This window comes from Mixophyes fleayi, chromosome 3 (genome assembly GCF_038048845.1).
Source record: "Mixophyes fleayi isolate aMixFle1 chromosome 3, aMixFle1.hap1, whole genome shotgun sequence".
Classification (NCBI taxonomy): domain Eukaryota; kingdom Metazoa; phylum Chordata; class Amphibia; order Anura; family Limnodynastidae; genus Mixophyes; species Mixophyes fleayi.
The window spans coordinates 7,334,899-7,341,326 of NC_134404.1; the positions used below are offsets into that span (position 1 = coordinate 7,334,899).

General features: G+C 45.1%; 2 non-coding genes across 2 annotated transcripts; both read right to left on the reverse strand.

Moving 5' to 3' along the window:
- Positions 1–2,153: 2,153 nt before the first annotated feature.
- Positions 2,154–2,225, reverse strand: TRNAA-UGC (transfer RNA alanine (anticodon UGC)). The gene has a single exon. It is a non-coding gene; the product is annotated as a tRNA-Ala (tRNA).
- Positions 2,226–6,082: 3,857 nt separating this feature from the next.
- TRNAA-CGC (transfer RNA alanine (anticodon CGC)) lies at positions 6,083–6,152 on the reverse strand. The gene has a single exon. It is a non-coding gene; the product is annotated as a tRNA-Ala (tRNA).
- Between the last annotated feature and the right edge of the window lie 276 nt (positions 6,153–6,428).

Below are 6,428 nucleotides of genomic sequence, written 5' to 3' on the forward strand. Positions count from 1 at the left end.
TTGAATACTCCCAAATCATTGTAGAATCTCGCTTGAGCTTTAACATTCTTTCTTAGAGCTCTGTCATGCCTTTATTTGAACCTTTCCAGTAAATCCCTCTTAAGGCTCTTAACTGGTGTATTGCCATTCCCACTGATCATAACATCTTCAAGAAGAATTAGTGACATACAGGTCTTGAGGGCTTTACAACCATACTTTACAGATTTCCACAATGAATTGGTTCACTAGCTTGCTGACTATTTCATTCTTTTTTAAGATACTATATTCTTCTCACCTCAAGCTGAACATCATTATGCCTTCTTAATTTCCCTCTCCTAGGAATAAGGGAAAAAAAGTAGGTTGTCTTTCAGAAGATGACAGTTAACCATTTTATAGAAAGTCCAAGGATATGAGAAATTCCATGATCAGCATGTCTTCACCTCTGTTCCAAAAGCAGGTCATCAGGCTTCTAATTCGGGGCCTCCTGAATGTGCTCAAACACTGAGATACAGCCTCTCTTATGGATTGTATTATAACTTTTCCCATTACAGAAGAGTGCTTTCTTGGACATTGAAGTGATGTTACTATCTTTGCCAGTCTTAATATGCAACTGTGTACCTAAATCTCACAAGTGACAACACAAAGCATCTGCATGAAAGTTTTTTAAAAAAGGGAAAGGGTGGCGTTCAGACATGTTAATGTTTCTTTTTTATTAAATGACCAATTGTCTCTGTCAGCCTTTTCTTTACAGTGTAACATTGAGCCACTGTTTTAAAATCCTTATAAATCAATTTTTTTACCCATTCATCTGTTTGTTTGCTTGATTTCCTTGGCTCTTTCGGAGAGACAACTTTCCGTTGCGAAAGTAACCATAAATTCTGGAGATGCCGGGGATTGAACCCGGGGCCTTTTACATGCGAAGCATGCTCTCTACCACTGATTGCATCTTTACATGTTGTTCCAAACAATTCAAACTTTGGATGTTTGTGAGCCTTCCTCATCAGCGATTGATTTTTTTTATCAGATATCCTAGCAGATGTAATGGAAGTCATGGATATTTTCACAGTTGATGGTCAGCGGAGTACTGTCCGATAGACTGTAGTGTGCTATGATGTCATTCAGCTCTAAAAGATATTTAAAGGTCTGGAAGACTATTGCAACCTGGTGTGTAGCATCCAAAGTGCAATTTGAAGCTTGTTGGCTAATAATATGGAAGAGTTCCTTTCGAAGGGTCTTGAAAATGACCTGAACCATGAACATTGAACATGCAATTTACCATTCTTTAAGCACACTTGGGCATTGTATCCTTTAATTGTCACATTATTCAGTGATTCTAGCGGTTGAATACTCCCAAATCATTGTAGAATCTCGCTTGAGCTTTAACATTCTTTCTTAGAGCTCTGTCATGCCTTTATTTGAACCTTTCCAGTAAATCCCTCTTAAGGCTCTTAACTGGTGTATTGCCATTCCCACTGATCATAACATCTTCAAGAAGAATTAGTGACATACAGGTCTTGAGGGCTTTACAACCATACTTTACAGATTTCCACAATGAATTGGTCCACTAGCTTGCTGACTATTTCATTCTTTTTTAAGATACTATATTTTTCTCACCTCAAGCTGAACATCATTATGCCTTCTTAATTTCCCTCTTCTAGGAATAAGGGAAAAAAAGTAGGTTGTCTTCAGAAGATGATAGTTAACCATTTTATAGAAATTCCAAGGATATAAGAAATTCTATGAACACAATGTCTTCACCTCTGTTCCAAAAGCAGGTCATCAGGCTTCTAATTCGGGGCTTCCTGAATGTGCTCAAACACTGAGATACAGCCTCTCTTATGGATTGTATTATAACTTTTCCCATTACAGAAGAGTGCTTTCATGGACATTAAAGTGATGTTACTATCTTTGCCAGTCTTAATATGCAACTGTGGACCTAAATCTCACATGAAAGTTTTTCAAAAAAGGGAAAGGGTGGCGTTCAGACATGTTAATGTTTCTTTTTTATTAAATGACCAATTGTCTCTGTCAGCCTTTCCTTTACAGTGTAACATTGAGCCATTGTTTTAAATTCCTTATCAAACAATTTTTTTACCCATTCATCTGTTGGTTTGCTTGATTTCCTTGGCTCTTTCGAAGAGACAACTTTCAGTTGCGAAAGTAACCATAAAAGCTGGAGATGCCGGGGATTGAACCCGGGGCCTCATACATGCAAAGCATGCGCTCTACCACTGAGCTACATCCCCTTTTCTTTTGAGACTCGGGTGCTCGACTGATTGCATCTTTACACGTTATTCCAGTCTTCATAGGTAGATGGATTTAAAAAAAAATTGTTTGGCTAGAGAGAGGGCGGAGCTATAGGAAGAGAGGATGAACTTAAAATGGAGAAAATCAGCCAGGGAGCGGGAATTTCTCCAGTGTCGTTCAGCCGTGCGGGAGTATTTTAATAGGAAGCGGGTGAATTTGGAGTGCCAGGGTTGGGGTTTGGAGCGACGGGGGTTGACAGAGTGGGCTGGGGCGATGCCATCAAGAGCGGAGGTGAGGGCGTGGTTGTAGAGGGAGACCGCCAGGTTGGGGCAGGCCTGGGAGGAAAGGGGGGAAAGGAGAGTATCGAGAGTAGCAGACAGGGTTGCAGGATCGAGGGCGTCACGGTTGCGCCTGGACTAAGCAGGAATGGGCGTGGGGTGGGGAGCGGGAGGGGAGGAGAGAGAGAAAGAGAGAAGGTGGTGGTCAGATAGAGGAAAGGGAGAGATGGAGAAGTCAGAGAGATTACAGAGGTAGGAGAAGACTAGGTCAAGGGAGTGACCAAGGCAGTGGGTAGAGGAAGAGGTCCATTGTGTGAGGCCAAGAGAGGAGGAGAGGGTGAGCAGCTTAATGGACGCAGGGTCAGAGGGGTTGTCGATAGGGAAGTTAAAGTCGCCGAGGATGATGGAGGGGAGGTCAGAGGAGAGGTGGTGAGGAAGCCAGGCGGCGAAGTTGTCGATGAAGAGGGAGGTGGGACCAGGGCGGCGGTAGATGACAGTGACTCTGAGGTAGATGGGGTAGAAGAGACGGATAGAGTGGGATTCAAAAGAGCAGATGGTAAGGGAGGGTTCAGGGGGGATGACACGGAAAGTACCACACCACCGCCTGGGCAGGGGCGCCAGGTCTGGTGGAGTGGGTGAAGGAGAGGCCACCATAGGAGAGGGTGGCGGGGGAGGCGGTGTCAGAGTCAGAGAGCCAGGTTTCCGTAATGGCAAGAAGGTTAAAAGAGTTAGACAAGAAGAGGTCGTGGATAGCGGTGAGTTTGTTGCGGACAGATCGAGCATTCCAGAGGGCACAGGAGAAGGGGAAGGAGGAAAGAGGAGAGATAGGGATGAGGTTGGCAAGGCTGTCAGAGCGCTGGGGAGAGCGGGGGCAAGATGGTGAGGTGGGGCAGCGGGAGAGAATGGGAATGGCGTTTGGACAGGGCGGCATAGTGGGGGGGAGAGAGAGGCGCGGAAAGGGGGGGATGCAGAGAGGAGCGAGGGAGACAGAGAGAGGGCTAAGGGAGGATGCCAGGAGGGCAGAGGAACAGGTTGCAGGTGACTGGGGAGACAAAAGACACGAAGAGAATGAGGGGGAGAGAGTAAGTCAGTTAATGAGGCTAGAGGTGGAAGAGAGAAAAGGTGTGGCAAATGGAAAACAAGGCAGGAGGAAAACAGTGAGTGATAGAGTGAAAACAGTGAGTAATGGAGACAATAAAATGGCGTAACAGTGGATAATAGAGACAAAAACAGTGAGACAAAATAATGGAGTAACAGTGGATAATAGAGACAAAAACAGTGAGAATGGAGAGAATGAATAACAGATGGTAACAGGAAAATAAAAATAGAGGCAATAAAACAGGCTATAGAAGCAATTGGCAATAGGTAACAGGCAATAAATGGCAGTAAGCAATGGGTGCCTAAATGTGGCTAGGAGCTGTTCAGAGTGGCAAGCCAAGCCAGGGGAAGAGTTACAGATTCCAGGGAACAGTCAGGGAAAATGTCAGAGGTGTGATCCAGGGAAACAAAAGTGTAGACCGTAGACGATACCTGGAGAGCATGGGTGAAAGTTAGAGGAGAGCCAGGAGGCATCGAAGGAAGGGCAGCATCCGTGGACATCAGAGGTGGCAATGGAGACAGTCTAGGGCATGGATGGAGGGACCGTGGGCAACGGAGGCAGCGAGGGAGACAGACCCGGGCGTGGAAGGAGGTAACATTTCCTTGAATTACTTGCCAAGGGAAGTTGCTTGTAGCTTCAAGGTGCTGGTGTGTGCTTTGATGGGTGAGTAGTTGTTGGAATCCTGCTCAAGTCAAATCCGGATGGTAACTGCAGAGTGGAGAGGCAGCGGAGGCGAGGAGGCCGGCGGAGGCAACGGAATCCACCAGGAGGAGGCCTCAGAGCGGGTCGGTCCGGGGAACACTGGAGCGAGGTGGAGAGGTGCGGCACTTGAGGCCGGGGGTGAAACCGGAAGTAGGCAACGCGGTCGGCAGCAGGAAGATCCGGGAAGACAGCCAGGGAACACTGGAGCGGAGTGGAGGGCGGTCGTCTTCGGGAGGAGCGCTGAGAAGAAGCTGGAGCAGCGCAGGCCGAAAGCAGGACCCAGGCGAGGTGGAGAGGTGCGGCACTCGAGGCCGGGGATGAAACCAGAAGTAGGCCTCGAAGACGGCAACGGGAGGATTCAGAAAGACAGACGGCTGGAGGTCCGCAGGAGACGAGAATCGGGCAGCACTGAAGCCAGGTAAGAGTGGAGGAGGCACGGTGGGGGCAGCTGGGCCGGAGCTGGGGACCCGAATAGGTGCTGCCGGGGGACGAGGACAGGCACAGCCGGAGGAGCCAAGTTTCCGCAGGTCATCAGGATGGCAGTAGAGAAACAATTCAAACTTTGGATGTTTGTAAGCCTTCCTCATCAGCGATTGATTTTTTTTATCAGATATCCTAGCAGATGTAATGGAAGTCATGGATATTTTCACAGTTGATGGTCAGCGGAGTACTGTCCGATAGACTGTAGTGTGCTAGGAAGTCATCCAGCTCTTAAAGATATTCAATGGTCTGGAAGACTTTTGCAACCTAGTGTGTAGCATCAAAAGTGCATGTTGAAGCTTCTTGGCTAATAATATGGAAGAGTTCCTTTCGATGGGTCTTAAAAATTACCTGAACCCTGAACATTGAACATGCAATTTACCATTCTTTAAGCACACTTGGGCATTGTATCCTTTAATTGTCACATTATTCAGTGATTCTAGCGGTTGAATACTCCCAAATCATTGTAGAATCTCGCTTGAGCTTTAACATTCTTTCTTAGAGCTCTGTCATGCCTTTATTTGAACCTTTCCAGTAAATCCCTCTTAAGTCTCTTAACTGGTGTATTGCCATTCCCACTGATCATAACATCTTCAAGAAGAATTAGTGAAATACAGGTCTTGAGGGCTTTGGAACATTACTTTACAGATTTCCACAATGAATTGGTTCACTAGCTTGCTGACTATTTCATTCTTTTTTAAGATACTATATTCTTCTCACCTTAACCTGAACATCATTATGGCTTCTTAATTTCCCTCTCCTAGGAATAAGGGGAAAAAAGTAGGTTGTCTTTCAGAAGATGACAGTTAACCATTTTATAGAAAGTCCAAGGATATAAGAAATTCTATGAACAGCATGTCTTCACCTCTGTTCCAAAAGCAGGTCATCAGGCTTCTAATTCGGGGCCTCCTGAATGTGCTCAAACATTGAGATACAGCCTCTCTTATGGATTGTATTATAACTTTTCCCATTACAGAAGAGTGCTTTCATGGACATTGAAGCAATGTTACTATCTCTGCCAGTGTTAATATGCAACTGTGTACATAAATCTTACAAGTGAAAACACAAAGCATCTGCATGAAAGTTTTTCAAAAAAGGGAAAGGGTGGCGTTCAGACATGTTAATGTTTCTTTTTATTAGATGACCAATTGTCAGCCTTTCCTTTACAGTGTAACATTGAGCCATTGTTTTAAATTCCTTATCAATCAATTTTTTTAACCATTCATCTGTTGTTTTGCTTGATTTCCTTGGCTCTTTCGGAGAGACAACTTTCCATTGTGAAAGTAATTATAAAATCTGGAGATGCCGGGGATTGAACCGGGCCTCATACATGCGAAGCATGCGCTCTACCACTGAGCTACATCCCCTTTTACTTTGGGAATTGGGTGCTCGACTAATTGCATCTTTACATGTTATTCCAGTGCCATACTTTCCAGTCTTCTTAGGTAAATCTAAGAGGAAGAAACGATGAGCACCATTATACTCTGATGGTGAGTAGAGAAACTGTGGTTTCCGCAGGTCATCAGGATGGCAGTAGAGAAACAATTCAAACTTTGGATGTTTGTGAGCCTTCCTCATCAGCGATTGATTTTTTATCAGAAACCTTAGCAGTCGTAATGGAAGTCATGGAAATTTTAACAGTT